This window comes from Podarcis cretensis, assembly GCF_951804945.1.
Source record: "Podarcis cretensis genome assembly, chromosome: 13".
Lineage (NCBI taxonomy): Eukaryota > Metazoa > Chordata > Lepidosauria > Squamata > Lacertidae > Podarcis > Podarcis cretensis.
This window is the reverse complement of record NC_137182.1, coordinates 48,214,591-48,232,854: the sequence shown is the minus strand read 5'-3', so window position 1 is coordinate 48,232,854 and position 18,264 is coordinate 48,214,591. Positions and strand designations below refer to the sequence as shown.

Genomic DNA, 18,264 nt, shown 5'->3' with positions numbered 1-18,264 from the left:
TGACATACATGGGAAAGAAGCAGCCAGGGCAATGAGCACTGGCAGTAAAGACAGCATAATGGTGGGAGAGTCTGGATCAGAAAGAGACGTAATGTGCCGTTGCAGGAAGTCGGTGTGAGGCATGGCCCTTTGAAGGCTAAAGAAGGACACTCCTTTTTGCAGCTTTGCATGAATCAGCAAATATAAGAAGGGAAGAAGCAATATAATATGGAACCATATCTTTTGCCTTTTCATCAAGTGTGCATTTAAAACATCTATGCCACAGATTACATGGAATGCTTATCAACAAAGGTATCAAACTCGATAGGTAACACAGGTAATCTACAAAATGATTTTAAAAAATTGAACAGTAGATACTGCAAAATAAATGAATACATATATGTATCAGTCTGGTTCAAATGGAATAAAAATTGAGACTAGGTCCCTCCTTCCAGTAATGTCCTGACCTTGCTATTTTCTCTAGAACAGCCATTTGTGGGATCCTTATGCCAGCCTTAGATGCCCCAGGCTCAGTTCAGCCACCTGGATTCCTGCTGCAGCTGGGAACCTCAAATAGAAGAGCATGTCTCCAGCTGAGTGGATTTGGGTGATGCACTCCATTGTGACCCCATTCATCCAAGTGTCTTCTGCTCCAGGACAGCAAGCTAAAAAGGACTTTTATACAACTCTAATCAATTCATGTCCAATGTTCATACCAATTGGGATAAATGACTCAATTAGTATGTTTGATGAAGGAGGAATGCCTTTTGCAATTGCTGAAAAGACAATAAAGGTGTTTGTCTGACATTATTGTGAGGAGTTGCAAAGGTCAAGAGACGCCACACTAAAGTTCCAATTTTGCATTGTGCAGAATGGACATCTTCATTGGTTGGTATCTATAAGGTTAAGGTTATGTCCTAGCTCCCTTCAATCAATCTACCTAGGCCTACAAATCTGCATCAGAAGGCCTTAACATAACATCCACAACTGCAGCCTAATCAGTGGGTTCAGTTTCCAACAGCACAAAATATCATGAGAAAAACTACACTAGAAGGCACAGGTGGGGGAAATGAGGGGAGGGCACTGTCTCAAAGCTGTTCTTTTGTAGCAGACAAAATTAGAGCAACTCATTGCAGACTGGAGCATGGTCAAAAAATGAAATCAGTGGGCCATCAGTCATTTCTGGTTTGTGGCTTTCTGGTTTGCTGCCCTTTGCTGCCCCCTCTGGTTATTTCTCACAAAATGAAATGCAGTGAAGGGTTTTTGTCTGAGGTCTAGTGAGATCTCACTCACTGTGTCTCTCGCACAGTAATAGACAGCCGTGTCTTCTGCTTTCAGGTTGTTCATTTGCAGATAGAAGTTGGAGCTGTCCTTAGAGGCTATGAATCGCCCTTGGATTGTAGGGGAATAATAATCAGTGCTCCCAGGTTTGTAGTAGTAAACAAGCCATTCCAATCCTTTTCCAGGTTTTTGTCGAACCCAGCCCATATAGTAGCTGTTAACATCAAACCCAGTGACAGCACAGGTGAGTTTATGGGATTCTCCAGGTTTCTTCAGTATAGGATCCGATTGAGTCAGAACAATTTGTGTGAGGGTGCCTGGAATAGGAAGGCAGGGGAAAAAGCTGAAATAGGAAAAGCAACAGCCCAAAGTAATCAGATGGAACTCACAATGAATTAATGAAGGAAAAAGACCTCAACATACATGGGAAAGAGGCAGCCAAGGCAATGAGCACTGGCAGTAAAGAAACCATAATGGTGGGATAGTCTGGATCAGAAAGAGATGTAATGTGCCGTTGCAGGAAGTCTGGGTGGGGTGTGAGACTTTTAAGGCTGAAGAGGGAGACTACTTTTTGCAGCTTTGCATAAATCAATGAATATAAGAGGGGAGGAACCAATATAATATGCAACCATATCTCTTGTCTTTTCATCAAGTGTGCATTTAAAGCATCTATGCCACAGATTACATAGAATGTTTGTAAACAAAGTTATAAAACTTGATGGGTAACATTGTTGTTGTTGTTTGTTGTTTAGTCGTTTAGTCGTGTCTGACTCTTCGTGACCCCATGAACCAGAGCACCCTAGGCACTCCTGTCTTCCACTGCCTCCCGCAGTTTGGTCAGACTCATGTTTGTAGCTTCGAGAACATAGGTAACATAGGTAATCTACAAAATGATGTTTTTAAAAAAAGGGGAAAAAAGAACAGTAGATTTTGTTAAATTATGAAAAAAGAATATAGTTATCAGTCTGGTTCAAATGCAATAAAAATTTAGACTAGTTTCCCCATTAATACATTGTAATGGTTTTAAGGGGGTTGCTCGTGTGTAATTTACCGCCACTCCTGGCTAGGTAGCCTAGTTAAACCTGTTCTGGCTGGACAGCCCTTCACTTCATGGCTGTTCAGTCGCTAGCAGAATCCGTCAGTGGGCGTTTCTTGAACTTCTTCCAGCAAAGAAGTTCTTTGACGCCAAGTCTATGCCTACTTTCCCTGCGCGGAAGTCTTCTGCGCAGGGTGGGTGTGGGTAGCGGAGGACCCGTGCTCTCCCCGCTGGTCTCCAGCGAAGAGTCTTGGAGCCCCCTCGCCGATTCTCCCATCTGCCCTCCTCTATCCCTGGTGTTACGCTGATTTCCTTCCCCAGCCGATGAGACAGGTGCCAAGATGGCGGCTGTAACAACTTCTCCTCCGTGAACCCTCCTGGATAACAAACCTTTTATAGCCTTTTACAGCCTTTTATAGCCGTTTTTATAGCTGTTTTTATTAGACTTTAATTATTTTACCGCTGTTAGAAGTTTTAACCGTTTTATCTCTACTGTTGGCCAGTCGTGACCAATATACGTATTAACAAGGATATTCAAACCTTCTGCTGAGAAAGCCTGCCGCTGATTAGAAACGCCGCCTTGAAGACTGGGTTATGCGGAGCAGTGGAGGAGGAGTGGCAGAGGAGTTGTGTCCACAGAAGATAAGTTATCTTTTTAACTCCGTTTATCTCTACTTTTAACCTCCGTAGTCAGTGAGACAGTGACAAATGGGTCATGGCAAGCGACCAAGATCTGCTGAGAAAGGTTGTTCACCTCCAAGAGTAAAGCAGCCAAAGCTTGAATCTCCCTCACCACCTACTAACAATAACAGCCAAACAGAACAAGTAATTGTTTCTGCGGTCGAAACATACAACCGCTTTTGGCCTCTGTATGGTCAAGGGGAGCTGGAAAAGCCAGTTGATCCAGGGGGGGAAGGAAGCCGTAGGGAAGCCCTCCTCCCTGACACCTTAATTACACCTTCACCGTCACTAAAACAGGACGCACCAGGGCAAACTGCCCATGAATCAGTACCTGACCAAATACAACTAGTAATCAGGACTTTAAGCTTCATTTTCAAGAAACTGGAAGGGATTTCTTTATCTTTGAATAAACTTTCACAAGCCCTTCTGACTCATCCATCTTCCTCAACTGAGCTATCTAATTTGCATCAATCTCCTGTGCAGCTTGTAAGTGCCTTAAAGAGACAACATGACCAGAATTCTCACCTTAAGGGTTCTAGAAGCAGACTGCCACTGCCCCAAAGGAACAAGCATTCCTTGATTTTTCAACCTAATAAAATATGTCTATCCATTTTTTCCCGTGACGCCCCCAGACTTAGGTGGAATTACCTGAGGATGGCTAAAGGGTACCTACGTGATTTTCTAAATATCCCTTTTTTCCAGATAGATCTTATATCTGTAGTACCCCTAAATGCCACGCCCTGGCCAAGGAAATTTATGCTTTCCTTCCAGTCTGCAAGGATCCCACATCTTCTTACAAGACAAAAAGACCGGCTGGCAGTCTGGGAGATTGTAACAACAAGAGTCTTTAAGGACACAAGTGTCAAACCTCTTTTTGCTAACATCTTAACCGGCAATGAATGCTCGTTACCTCCTTCTGTTCCTATAATAAAGGAAAAAACACCTAGCCGGGTACCCCCTGTTCCACCTGCGATCCCAAGTGCCCATCCAGTTACGCTGAGGAATGATCCAATTGCATGCCGAGATTGGAATATCCCTGAAGAGAGAAATCTTATCTCCTCTTATGGAAAACTCCCTTCAGAAGAACAGCAGGCTATTCTCGACAGATTGGATCTACTCAAACAAAGACTCCTATTGCAAGGGGACCCCTCAATGCCGACGAGAGAGGAGAGCAGGCGCTCCACGCCCCACAAATGCCTTGATAAGCTTTCAACCTGCTACTTTGTTACCCCCTACTGATCTGAATCAGCAGTCACCTGTTGACCAACAGCACCATTCTACCGTGGAGGAAGTCGATAAACTCAACACTCCCGTCTCAGATCTTATGCCCAATCAAAATATGGAAGTTGATGAATCCTTTGCTTCAATGCCAGAGCTAGAATCTACCCTGTCTGAAGATCACCAGGAAATGATTATGCATGCACCACCCCCACGTTCACGTCCTACTATACATCTGCGTGATAATTCTTTCCCACCTGCGCAGCAACTACAAGTGATGGCTGGAACACCTCTTAGCGCTACCCTGGTTAAGACTGATAACTCTGACGGATCTACTAGTATAGCCCATCAAAGACCTACTACTACTCACTTCAATGAACAGCATCCGACCTCACCAACTTTGCCTAATTCTTCCACCCCAGCAAAGCCCTCCCTGCCTGTTAATGTTACCAAATCATTGATTCGATCAACACAGAAGAAGACCTTATCCGCACAAACTAAAATTACTGATTTCTTCATGGGTCCTCCTTCTACCTCCAAGAACCTATTAAACAACTCAAAGTGACAATTACCGGGACAGCACAAGGATCTGACATTATCAATACTTAGCTGGAACATTGCTGGTTGGAGAACCAAAAAATCAGATCCCGAATTCAGGAAGTACATAAATTCATTTAATATCATTCTATTCCAAGAAACATGGGATGAGGAAGAGATTACCATAGACGGCTTTGATCTTCTAACACTTCCGGCCTCCCCTTCCTTGAAAGGTGGTCGCCCCAAAGGGGGTCTTTTGATCGGGATCTCACTCCAACTTCACGCCAAATTCACTCTGGTATGGGCTTCCCCGCCTTTTGCTCTATCTGGACTGATCGCAGAAGGGAAGTCCTCATTACTAATTACTAATGTCTATCTCCCCCCTGAAGGCTCTGCACCTGATCTTGATTGGAGATGGGAATCATTTGAAAATCACCTATTGTCATGTCATACCAAATGCCCTAACTCGTACTCCTTAATTGGGGGAGACTTTAATGCCCGTATTGCCACAAATTGGGACCTACTAACCAAGTCCAAATGGTGGACTCCCCCATGCTTGGACAACTTTGACTTGGAACATGCCAGAATTAGAACTTCAAAGGACAACAGAGTAAACAAAGCAGGAGTGACCCTTTACCAAATGGCCATTCGCCTGAATTTAGTCTTCTTGAACGGCACCTTCCCCCCCGACATACCGGGAGAGTTCACTCACCTGGGACTAGCATCTAACAGTGTTATCGATTACTTCCTGATCTCTGCAAATTTGGCCATTAATGTTCTTTCCTTCCAAGTTGAAAACCAACATTTCAGTGATCACCTTCCAATAGTGACCACTTTGTCATTGTTCCGGTGCCAGAAGGACTATAAACACTCAGTCCCTCTGGAAACCTCATCATCGACCAAAATAAGAGAGATCAAATGGTCAGAGGCTGTGGCCCAAAAATACCAGGAATTTTTTCATAGGGAAATCATTGCCTATCTACCTCAAATAACTACTGATTTACAAGATTTCAATTTGGTTTTGAAACCTTTTAACCTTCTTATAACAAACCTCACCACTTTTTTTACATCACCTCCCCAAAAGGCGAAAGTGGCGCATTGCAGTACTGGGGCCCCTTGGTTTAACACCTCTTGCAAACAAGCAAGATCCCTTCTTCATTCTATCTATAATGAATATAAAAACTCTAATGCCCAGGCTCTACCACCCTCCTATTTACAAGCCAAAAGAGCATACAAACAGACTTTAAAGTTGGCCAAACGCGAGTGGTACCAAAAGCGTTGGCGAGCCTTGATTGCGGCCTCTAGATCCCGCAGACCACAGGAATTTTGGGCTCTGATAAACAAAAGAGGAAGGAAGTACCCACTGGCGATTATCCCTGCGCCCACATGGGAACAATTCTTGAGTAAATATTTCTCTTTGGCAGAGGAATCCTACTCACCCATGGAATTCTGAGCCGACCATCTACCTTTGTGGCCCTCTACTGACCCAGAACTGATAATGGACTTGATACTAGATCTGAAAACGGGCAAAGCCCCTGGGCCGGATCTAGTCCCTGCTGAGGCTATTGTTACGCAACCGAGGTGTTGGGCTGAAATCCTGGCCAAAGTCTTTGATGCAATTAATTCTACGGGGCTTATCCCTAGGTCATGGAAGGAGGCCGTGATCGTACCAGTCTATAAAAAGGGCCCCCCTGCTGACCCAGAGAACTATCGGAACATCAGCCTTTTGTCTATCATCGGGAAAATCTATGCAAAATTTTTGCTGGCTAAGCTGTCCCATTGGGCATACGACTCAAATTTGATTGGCCATGAGCAAGCGGGCTTTAGGAACAATTATTCGACCACTGACCATATGGTAATTATGTATCATCTTGCCAGAAAATATTCTGCCCCGAGTCGGGGGCGCCTATGTGTCGCTTTCATAGACTTAAAGGCCGCCTTCGACAGTATCCCAAGAAACTGTCTATGGAAGAAATTAGAGAGATGGGGCATAGATAGAAGGCTGTTATGGCTTATAACCCAATTACACCACGGGTCGTCAGCTAGAGTGAGACTCACACCGGCGGGAAACCTATCCAATGAGGTCCCAATAAATAGAGGAGTGCGCCAAGGCTGCATTTTGGCCCCACTCCTCTTCAACTTGTTTATTAGCGACATGAAGCTCTTTTTGAGTGAGTCTCAAGCCAATATTCATGCCCCCCGCCTAGCTGATTTTCGCTGCCCTCTGCTTCTATATGCTGACGATGCAGCGATCCTTTCCTACTCTAGAGTCGGTTTATGCAGAGCTCTAAAGATTTTTGCGGCTTATTGCAAACTCAACCATCTGACAATTAATTATGGAAAATCTAAAGTACTGGTCTTTACCAGGTCTCGGAAAACTTACAGCTGGAAGTTAGATGGAGTCCAACTAGAACAGGTTTTCAAATTCAAATACCTGGGAGTCTTTTTTCACTACAACCTAAGCTGGAAGCCACAGATACAGTATTTACTGAACAAAGGGAAAACAATACTTTACACTCTACTCCATTTTTTTGCGGTCGACGGAGCCTCCCACATCCCTTCTGCATTGAAGGTGTACCACGCAAAAGTGGTTTCCACCCTCTGTTATGCTGCCCCGCTCTGGGCCCCAGGGTCCAATTTAACATCGCTGGGGACATTGCAGAATCAGTTTCTCCGTCGCCTCCTGAAACTCCCCATGTGTGTGAGCAATGCAGCCATACATCTGGAGTTAAGGATTGCATCATTGGAGACTGTCATCTGGAAGCGAGTCTTTGGCTACTGGCTGTCCAGCTGGCATAAGCTTCCCGACCATTACCTCTTTCAGTGCCTCTGGCGGGATGACTTTGTTAATCTGTGGGTAGGAAAAATCCATGCCAAACTTCTGAGCATCGGAATTTCCCCAGCGGACTCCTTAAAGATGAACCTACGCTCAGCCAAAAGCCTTATCGAGCAAAGATTAGCAGACATTGAAAATCAAAACAACGTCTCCAGGGGGAGGGGGTGTCTGCTCTCCCAGGTATTACGGAATAACCCCACCACTTGGCCTTCCATCATACGTCATCACTTTCATCTGTACCACACCGACTTGCATTTATTCGTGCAAGGTTCAATGTTTTTCCATTGAACCTGCTGAGCCACAGATTTTCCAAGGGTTTGGTGTCTCCGCTATGTGAGTGTGACAGGAAAACAGTTGAATCTCTTCCACATATAATGTTTAACTGTCCCTTACATAGCATAGCCAGAACTAAATTCCTGGGTCCTGCTTTACTGCGCTTGGTTGGCAGGCCTGTTGAGTCTCATGCCGCACTGCTTTTGCAGGATACAGATCCCTCTGTAACTCTGCAGGTGGCGAGATTCCTGAATGCGGTTATCTCACACACAAAAACCACCAAAAAACAACAACAACAACAAAAACCAATCGGACAGTTATGATGAGAGCGCATGACGGACCTCATCACCAGTTCTCCTTTTTCTGTGAACCGTCCCTTGGATCTTTCCGGGCCCCAAGCTGTTATTTGTCACTGCTCAATGTCCCACCCTTGCATTGTGGAGTTCCTCTTCTGTCGTTAGATGTATTGGTTTTTATGCTTCTGTGCTTTTTATGTTTGTACATATTTTATGGGCTAATAGCCGTAAATAAAGATTGATTGATTGATTGAGCTCCCTCTCTCCCTGCTGGGCCCCTCTCCAGCATCGCTTGAGAGCCTTGCCTCCACCTCTGGCTCCGATGTCAGTTCCCTGACATGCATTGTCCAGACCTTGCCATGTCCCCTATAACTACCTTTGGGGGTAGATCCTCCAGCCTCTGTTCAGCCACCTGGATTAATGTTGCATCCAGACAGCTCAGGTAGGATGACATTTCTCCAAATGAGAGGATTTGGGTGAGACACTTGAAGGGACCCACTCTACAACATTTCTATTAACATCAAATCCAGTAATAGCACAGGTGAGTTTATGGGATTCTCCAGGTTTCTTCAATACTGGGTCCAACTGCATCAGAACTATCTGTGTGAGGGCACCTGGAATTGGAAACGGGAAATAGATGAGATAGAAAAAGCAGCAGCCCACATGAGATCCACAATAAAGGAAGGAAGGAATAAGATGTAGATGTAAAGTTCAACACACATGAGGAAGAGGCAGCCAGTGCAATGAGCATAGTGATACAATTCTCTGGCTCTGAAAAGGACTTAATATGCTGTCTGTGTGAGAAGTGAGACTTTGAAGGCTTAGGTAGGACACCCAAAGTCTTGTAGCTTTGCATAAATCAGTGAGCATAAGAATGGAGAGTATTAATATGGAATCCAAACTCTACACACCCTGCCTTCTCATCAAATGTGCACTTAAAATATCTATGCCATAGATTCTATGCATGCACATTATCAAATTATCAAACCCACCCTATATTAGATGATCCATGAAATCTTTGTACAGTGGTACCTTGGGTTAAGTACGTAGTTCGTTCTGGAGGTCTGTTCTTAACCTGAAACTGTTCTTAACTTGAAGACCACTTTAGCTAATGGGGTGTCCCACTGCTGCCGTGCTACTGGAGCACAATTTCTGCTCTCATCCTGAAGCAAAGTTCTTAACCCAAGGTACTATTTCTGGGTTAGAGGAGTCTGTAACCTGAAGCGTATGCAACCTGAAGCGTATGTAATCTGAGGTACCACTGTATATGTTTTTAATGATAAAACAGTAGGGGACTTTAAAAGGATAAAAGAAAACAATATATGTTTCAGACTAATCTGAATGGACTAAGGATTCATCGTGGCCCAACTGCACTGGCAGCCAATTAGTTTCTGGGCCTAATTCAAAGTGCTGATGCTGATCTATAATGCCTCATGGCTCAGGACCTCAAGGCCTTAAGGACTACCTCTCCCATATGAACCAACCTATTCCCTGTGCTTGTCACACAGCTGTTCTTTTGCATCTGACAATATTTGACCAACTCATTGCAGACTGGAGCATGATCAAAAAATGAAATCGGTGGACCACCAGTCATTTCTGGTTTGTGGCTTTCTCTTTTGTTGCCCTTTGCTGCCCCCTCTGGTTTTTGTCAAAAGATGAAATGCAGTGAAGGGTTTTTGTCTGAGCTCTAGTGGGATCTCACTCACTGTGTGTCTCGCACAGTAATAGACAGCCGTGTCTTCTGCTTTCAGGTTGTTCATTTGCAGGTAGAAGTTTGAGCTATCCGTTGAGGCTGTGAATCGCCCTTGGACTGAAGGGGAATATCTATAATCGCTCCCAGCTTTATAGTAGAGAACAAGCCATTCCAATCCTTTTCCAGGTTTTTGTCGGACCCAGGCCATATAGTAGCTGTTAACATTAAACCCAGTGACAGCACAGGTGAGTTTATTAGATTCTCCAGGTTTCTTCAGTACTGGATCTGACTGGGTCAGAACAATTTGGGTGAGGGTGCCTGGAATAGGAAGAAAGGGAAAATAGCTGAAATAGGAGAAGCAACAGCCCACATTTATCACATGAAACTCACAATGAATGAATTAAGGAAGGGAAAAGATCTCAGCATACATGGGAAAGCAGCAACCAGTGTAATGAGCACTGGCAGTGAAGTCAGCATAATGGTGGGATAGTCTGGATCAGAAAGAGGCGTAATGTGCTGTTGCAGGAGGTCCGGGTGGGGTGTGAGGCTTTGAAGGCTTAAGGGGGACACTCCTTTTTGCAGCTTTGCATAAATCAGCGAATATAAGAAGGGATTATATTACGATGGAATCATATCTCTGGCTTTTAAGTGTGCACTTAAAACATCTATGCCACAGATTATAAAGAATGCGTACTAACAAACGTTTCAGACTAGAAGGGTAACACAGGTAATCTACAAAATGATTTTAAAAAATTGAACAGTAGATATTGCAAAATAAATATATATGTATGTATGTATCAGACTGGTTTGAATGGAATAAAAATTGAAACTAGGTCCCTCCTTCCAGTAATGTCCTTATCTTGCCATTTTCCCTAGAAAAGCCATTTGGGGATCCTTATACCAGCCTTAGATGCTCCAGGCTCAGTTCAGCCACCTGGATTCCTGCTGCACCTCGGCAGCTCTGGTAGGATGACATTTCTCCAGCTGAGTGGATTTGGGTGATGCACTCCATTTTGACCCCATTCATCCAAGTGTCTTCTGTCCAGGACAGCCAGCTAAAAGCACTTCTATACACCTCCAATCAATCCATGTCCAATGTTCTTACAAGTTGGATTACATACCTCAATTTAGAATGTTTGATGAAGGAGTAATGTCTTTAGCAGTTGCTGAAAAGACAGTAGAGAAGGTGTTTGTCTGACACAGAATGATGAGGATTTGCAAAGGGCAGTAGCTGCCCCACCATGGGACCAATTTTACATTGTGCAGAATGGAGATCTTCATTGGTTGGTATCTGTAGGGGTTAGTTTATGTCCTACCTCCCCTCAATCAATCTACCTAGGTCTACAAATCTTCATCATAAGGCCTTAACAGAACATCCACAACTGCAGCCTAATAGTAGGTTCAGTTTCCAACAGCAGAAAAGATCATGAGAAAAACCGTAATAGAAAAACTGCCTTCCTAGACATTGCTAAAGGAAAATATCTTTTGTCTTGGAAAGAAGCTGACAAGCTCTCTCAGAGAAAGGCACAGGTGTGGGAAATGTGGGGAGGGCACTGTCTCAGAGCTGTTCTTTTGCATCAGACAATATTAAAACACCTCATTGCAGACTGGAGTGTGGCCAATAAATTAAATTGGTGGGCCATTGATCATTTCTGGCTTGTTGGCCTTTGCTGCACCCTCTGATTATTTGTCACAAAATGTAATGCAGTGAAGGGTTTTTGTCTGAGGTCTAGTGGGATCTCACTCAGTGTGTCTCTCGCACAGTAATAGACTGCCGTATCTTCTGCTTTCAGGTTGTTCATTTGCAGGTAGAAGTTGGAGCTGTCCGTTGAGGCTGTGAATCGCCCTTGGATTGTAGGGGAATATCTATAATCACTCCCAACTTTATAGTAGTGAACAAGCCATTCCAATCCTTTTCCAGGTTTTTGTCGGAACCAGTCCATAGCGTAGCTGTTAACATTAAACCCAGTGACAGGACAGGTGAGTTTGTTAGATTCTCCAGGTTTCTTTAGAACTGGATCTGACTGGGTCAGAACAATTTGTGTACAGATGCCTGGAATAGGAAGACAGGAAAAAGAGCTGAAATAGGAAAAGCAACAGCCCACAGTTGTCACATGAAACTCACAATGAATGAAATAAGGAAGGAAAAAGACATCAACATATATGGGAAAGAAGCAGCCAGGGAAATGAGCACTGGCATTAAAGACAGCATAATGGTGGGACAGTCTGGATCAGAGAGAGACTTAATGTGCTGTTGCAGGAAGTCAGTGTGAGGCATGAGCCTTTGAAGGCATAAGGACACTCCTTTTTGCAGCTTTGCATAAATCAGTTAATACAAGAGGGGAGGAGCCAATATAATATGGAACCATATCTCTCGTCTTTTCGTCAAGTGTGCATTTAAAGCATCAATGCCACAGATTTCATACAATGCTCATCAGAGATTATATTTTCTGAGAATCCTCCGGAAAAACAATTTCTCAAAGGAGCTGTTGATGGCATTTTACCATTGCACTGTGGAGAGCGTACTAACTTATGGTCTGTGTGTGTGGTTTGGGAGTTGCATGGCCAGGGATAAAACAATGCTATCCAGGGTTGTTAAGACTGCAGAGAGAATAATTGGGTGCACTCTTCCCACCTTGGAGCAAATCTATGCTTCCAGGTGCCACAAGAAAGCGGCAGAGATAGCGCAGGATAGTACGCACCCGGGAAATGATCTCTTTCAGCTTCTGCCTTCTGGAAGAAGGTATAGGGTTATAAAGGCCAGGACTAGTCACCTTAGAAACAGTTTCTATGCAAATGCAATTCTGATTCTAAATAAAATGGGGTTTTGGAGTTTTTAGGGGTTTTTTTAATATTTTATGTAGTTTTGTTGTAGTTTTATGTAGTTTTGTAGTAGTTTTATGTATTGTAGTAGTTTTTCAATTTCATTGTTCCACATGGGACAATGACAATAAAGATATCGTTATCGTTATAGTTATAGTTATCGTTATCCACAAAGGTATCAAACTTGATGGGTAACATAGGTAATTTACAAAAAAAACAAAAAAAAATTAAGAACAGTAGATTTTGTTAAATAATAAAAAAAGAATATATGTATCAGACTGGTTCAAAAGGAATAAAGATTGAGACTAGTTCCCGCCTTCCCATCTTGTCCTGGTCTTGCCATGTCCGCTAGAACAGACATTTGGGGGTCCTTATACCAGCTGTCGATCCTCCAGTCTCAGTTTAGCCCCTTGGATTGTAGAGTAGCAGTATTTGCTCCCAACACTATAGTAGTGAAGAGGCCATTCCAAGCTTTTTCCAGGTTTTTGCTGGACGCAGTCCATATAGTAGCATTTAATATCAAGTCCTGTGACAGCACGGGTCAGTTTATGGGATCCTTCAGGTTTCTTCAATACTAGATCCGACTCTATCAGTACAACCTGTGTGAGGGCACCTGGAATGGGAACAGGAAAGATGAGATAGAAAAGAGCCTCTAATTATGACATGAAAAGCACATTGGATGAGGGCAAGAGTAAGATGTAAAGCCATACATACACGAGAATGAAGCCACTAGTGCAGTGAACATTGGCAATAAAGGCCATGTAATGGTGTGATGGTCTGGCTCTTAAAGGGACTTAATGCGCCATTCCAGGCATTATGTGTGAAGTGAGAGGTGTGATGCTAAGGGCTGAAGCAAGAAGTCCAAGTTCTTGTGACTTTGCATATATCAGTGAGAATAAGAAGGGAGATTATTACTATTCGCTCTATAGGACACACCGGACCATAGGAGGGGGAGAACAGGGGGGGGGGGAATTCTCCCCCCCCCCTCTGTTCAGTGCCCCTTCAGCGAAGCAGCAGGAGAAATGGAGCCCCTTCCATTTCTCCTCCCGCTTCGCTGAAGGGGCGCTGCACAGCTCTCCCTCTCTGCTGCAGCCGGGAGAGTCTTGCTCTCCCAGCTTCAGTTAAAGGAACCTGAAGCCTTTGGAGTGCAGTGCGAGTTCCCACTGCGCTCCAAAGGCTTCAGGTGGCTATCCCTGAAGCCTGGAGAGCGAGAGGGGTCAGTGCTCACTGGCCCCTCTCACTCTCCAGGCTTCAGAGAAAGCAACGGGAAGCCTCTAGAGTGCAGAGGAAGCACTCCCTCTGTGCTTCAGAGGCTTTGCGTTGCTATCTCTGAAGCCAATGAGCCTGCATTCGCTCCATAGGACACACACATTTCCCCTTAATTTTTGGAGGGGAAAAGGTGCGTCCTATAGAGTGAAAAATGCAGTAATTTATAACCTTTAAAAAAAAATATGGGCAGTAGACAGTGGTTTTTAAAAGATAAAAAGAACAACAATATATGTATTTATCTATTCTAAGCTGCACTCATGAGACTGGGGTATGGAGAGTTCACCTGTCCCTTCAAAAGACCCATATGCTGTTGGAGTTGACCTTTTTTAAAACACACACACACACACACACACACACACACACACACACAATCTGCCTTATGGAAACAATAGGAAATGAGTTGAGCTCCACCAGTTCAGAATCACTATCTGTTGTTGTTTGAAAGGTGTTAGGGGACTGGAAAGGTTTAGGATCCCACATCTCCATACCCCACAATGGAGGAGAAGGGGACTCTGACTTGGCATCAGCTTCTCTGAGGATGGAGAGTCAACTTTCCCTTGGAGAGGAAGGTCTGATTATTCCTAGGGGCCCTTGGGACGCCTTCTAAAGGACATTGTCAGAACACAAAAATACAAAGGGGAGGACCCACAACCTTGCAGAGAGTTATTCTTGTGTTGAAGTGAGTACAAATTCCATTAATCTTTGTCTTCAGTTAAAATAGCTCCTTAGGGCGCAATCCTGTGACAAAGGCTACTAGGGTTAACAAGTTAGGATCTGGTGGATCTTCAGAGATGTTAAGTCCTCAAATCCAGTTCAGATGAAGATATTATGATTTAATTTTATCATCTCGTCTCAGCAGAAGCTGGCTGAGCTGCGACCAGTGTAAGTCCCCCAAAAGTGACATGGCAAGGATGTGACTGGACACAGGGGACTTAAATAACTCTGCTCAGTCCAGTCACGTGAACTGGCAAAAGGGGTGGAACTGTCTCCAAGTACCACAAATATTTCATGAGAGGAGATAGCACTCCCACTGTGACATTTCTGATAGTCCAGGCACAGACAGGCTGCCATCCTGCCTGCCAGGTAAAAAAATTGGGGCAAGCAGACAGGGACTGGTGGAGGAGGGTGGGGACAAGCCAGGATGGTGATGTTGAGTAAAATGAGAGTACTGTAATATAAAAATTGAATTTTCAGAATGAAAAGTGACAAATGAAGATGGTAGACATAAACAAGTATAAAACAATTATTTAACAAATGATAAACCACAAGCCACCACTCCAAAAAATTTTTGTGGGGGGAGATTAAGAAAGGAACAAAGAATCACCCCACCCACACAGAAAGAGGACCAAAAAATCTAATCAAAAGACCACCAGGATGAGTGGTCCTTTCAAAGTGAGTGAGTCAATCATTCTTTCACGGAGGAGAAAAATGAGGAAAGTGGGATTGTCTGGCACCCTTGGAAATTAAATTTCCCAGATAATGTAGACAACTAGATGGAGCACTCAGTATAAGAATTAGATGGAACACTCAGAATAAGACAGCTTTCTATGTTCCCTCAATTCTGTCCTGTAGGAAAATCTCAGGGTCCGTCTTCTGTTGTATATTTTGTGTGTCTGTGTAAAATGCAGTTCTCAAAATTCTTCACAGAGGTATATAATTGAAATATTTCTGAGTGGAAAGACCATGTCAGTATTGTAGGTAGCAGACCAGATTACATATATGAAGAAGAAAAAAGAGTGACTCTCATATGTACAATATCCACAAGCAAATAACACCCAAATCAGTCAGGCTATTGACAGGAACCATGGGAAGAGACACTTGACATTTCCTGTCATAGAAAGGAGTTCAAAATTGTATCAGTTCTAGGCCAAATATTCCACCCTTCTTTCTGTCTTCTCCTTTGGGTTGGGCTTAGCTGTCCTACTGATATTGTTGTTTTTTCTGTGGCCACCTGAACCTCCATCCCAGCTACTGTTGCACTAAAAAAACAAGGTGCGCGGGGGGGGGGGGGGGAGAGCAAAAAACATGTCATCGCTTAGAAACCAAACTCCTCGCCAGGGGTAATTACCTCCTCTATAATTATCTGGCTCACTGTCATTCATTTTCCTTGGCAAATCTCCATCAACTTTCCAGAAGGGAGTAAGAAAAACAACCTAGAGGTAGCTCAATAAATCCCACCAATTTTGTCATTGAGAGGTGGGATTGAGGGCAAGTGGAAACCAGGATTCCACCAGTTTGATTACACAGTCCTGTTATCACATGTACCATCTGTTTTGTTTTTGTTTTGCAAGCGTATAGATATTAAGTTTATTGGTGATATTCTTCTCTTCCCTAGGCATATTGGCAGAGTCAGCTATATCCTGATGTGCATTGTTTTATTAGGGTAAAAGGTAAAGGTAAAGGTACCCCTGCCCATACAGGCCAGTCTTGACAGACTCTAGGGTTGTGCGCCCATCTCACTCAAGAGGCCGGGGGCCAGCGCTGTCTGCAGACACTGCCGGGTCACGTGGCCAGCGTGACATTGCTGCTCTGGTGAGCCAGAGCCGCACACGGAAACACCGTTTACCTTCCCGCTAGTAAGCGGTCCCTATTTATCTACTTGCACCCGGGGGTGCTTTTGAACTGCTAGGTTGGCAGGCGCTGGGACCGAGCAGCGGGAGCGTACCCTGCCGCGGGGATTCGAACCGCCGACCTTTCGATCAGCAAGCCCTAGGCGCTGAGGCTTTTACCCACAGCGCCACCCACGTCCCTTTATTAGGGTAGTGTCAGGAATAAGGCTGCAGATAGACACAGCAGCATCTTCATCTAGAGAAAATTGCTCTCAGATGGTGGTGTTAGTGGTGTTTCTGCTTCTGCTGCCCCACATGGTGTGCAAAGTAGATACCCTCAAATGTCCCACAAATGACCCCCTTCCTGTTCCCCATGAATGGTATGAGCCTGGGGACCTCCTCATTGGCGCCATTTCTTCTCAGATCATCTTCTTTTTTCCTGAAGTGTCCTTCGAACAACATCCTTCTAATGATTTGGGCTTCGATCTTCCAAGGTAAGATACCTTCCATCTCATATCAGGTAAGACAGCTTAGAAATTGTAAGAAATAGAATCCTCAGAAGACACCTATAAGCAATATGTCAACATCAGCACATCTCTATTCAGTTATTTACATTTCATAAATCTCGGCCTTCAGTCCCAAATGGGGCATTGTGGTGTTGGAAGACAAATTGTCATTCATTATCCATGTCAATGTGATCCATCGTTTTAGTTTATTTTATCCCCTCCGCCCCACCCACATTTCTTCCATCTTCCCCATAACCAACCCTCTTTTTCTACAGTTCTCAAGCACTGTTGAGTTTGTTCTGCTAATTTCCCCCCAAAAATGGTGGTGGGAACTTGATGGTCTTGCATGGCTGAATTAGATTGCTTTACAGAAAGCCTGAACAGAAATGTATTGTGACAAAACAATTTCTTTTGCTTTAGAATTCTCCACTGAAAGAAAATGTAACTCTCATTGCAGTGTAGTGACAAAGTCTTACCAGCATGCCTTGGCCTTGGCATTTGCTGTAAATGAGGTCAACAAGAACCCAAAAATCTTGCCCAATGTCACACTTGGGTTCCACATCTGTGACAGCTACTATGATGCAAGGATGACCTACCGCACCACTCTGGACCAGCTCTTCAATTCACATAGATTGATCCCCAACTACAAATGTGGCACTCAGAAAAAACTCATAGCTGTCATTGGGGGAATGAGCTCTGATATTTCTTTCCACATGGCAAACATCTTAACTCTCTACAAGATTCCACAGGTAACATCTGTTCATGGAGAAGATATGCTCTCCTCTTGTCATCCTGTTACTGCCTTTGTGGTTCAGGAAGAGGCTGAAAATGACTTGCAGAAAAACAAAGCCTTATTGGATATTGAAAAAGCAAGACCCAACTTTTCCAAGAGTAGGACCCCTTCTTTTGCATGCAATTAAATCCCTGAGTTATAAAAGCTTCTATAAGCACCCAGGACAGCTCTGGCACCACTTTCATTTCTGTGCAAAGATTCTGGAAAGGTAAGTGAGGGGTTTTTGCCCACCACAAATTGCAACCTATCTCTAAACTATCTGTCCATTTTCTTTCAGCTCACATTTGGCTCATTTGCCCCAGAGGAAAGTAGCACAAATAATTCCCCTTCCTTTTACCACATGGTCCCAAGCGAAACCCATCAGTACAGTGGGATTATCCAGCTGCTTCAACATTTTGGATGGATCTGGGTTGGGCTCCTAGCTGCTGCTGATGACAGTGGAGACCATTTCTTGCAGAACCTGGAGCCACTGCTTGCTCAGCACGGGATATGTT

At 44.0% G+C, this 18,264-nt stretch overlaps 1 long non-coding RNA gene across 1 annotated transcript; it reads right to left on the bottom strand.

The window, feature by feature from the left end:
• Positions 1-1,413: 1,413 nt before the first annotated feature.
• LOC307201949 lies at positions 1,414-1,863 on the bottom strand. Its single transcript, XR_013832793.1, has 2 exons — positions 1,684-1,863; positions 1,414-1,577 (listed from the first exon to the last, which is right to left on the bottom strand). It is a non-coding gene; the product is annotated as an uncharacterized lncRNA (long non-coding RNA).
• Between the last annotated feature and the right edge of the window lie 16,401 nt (positions 1,864-18,264).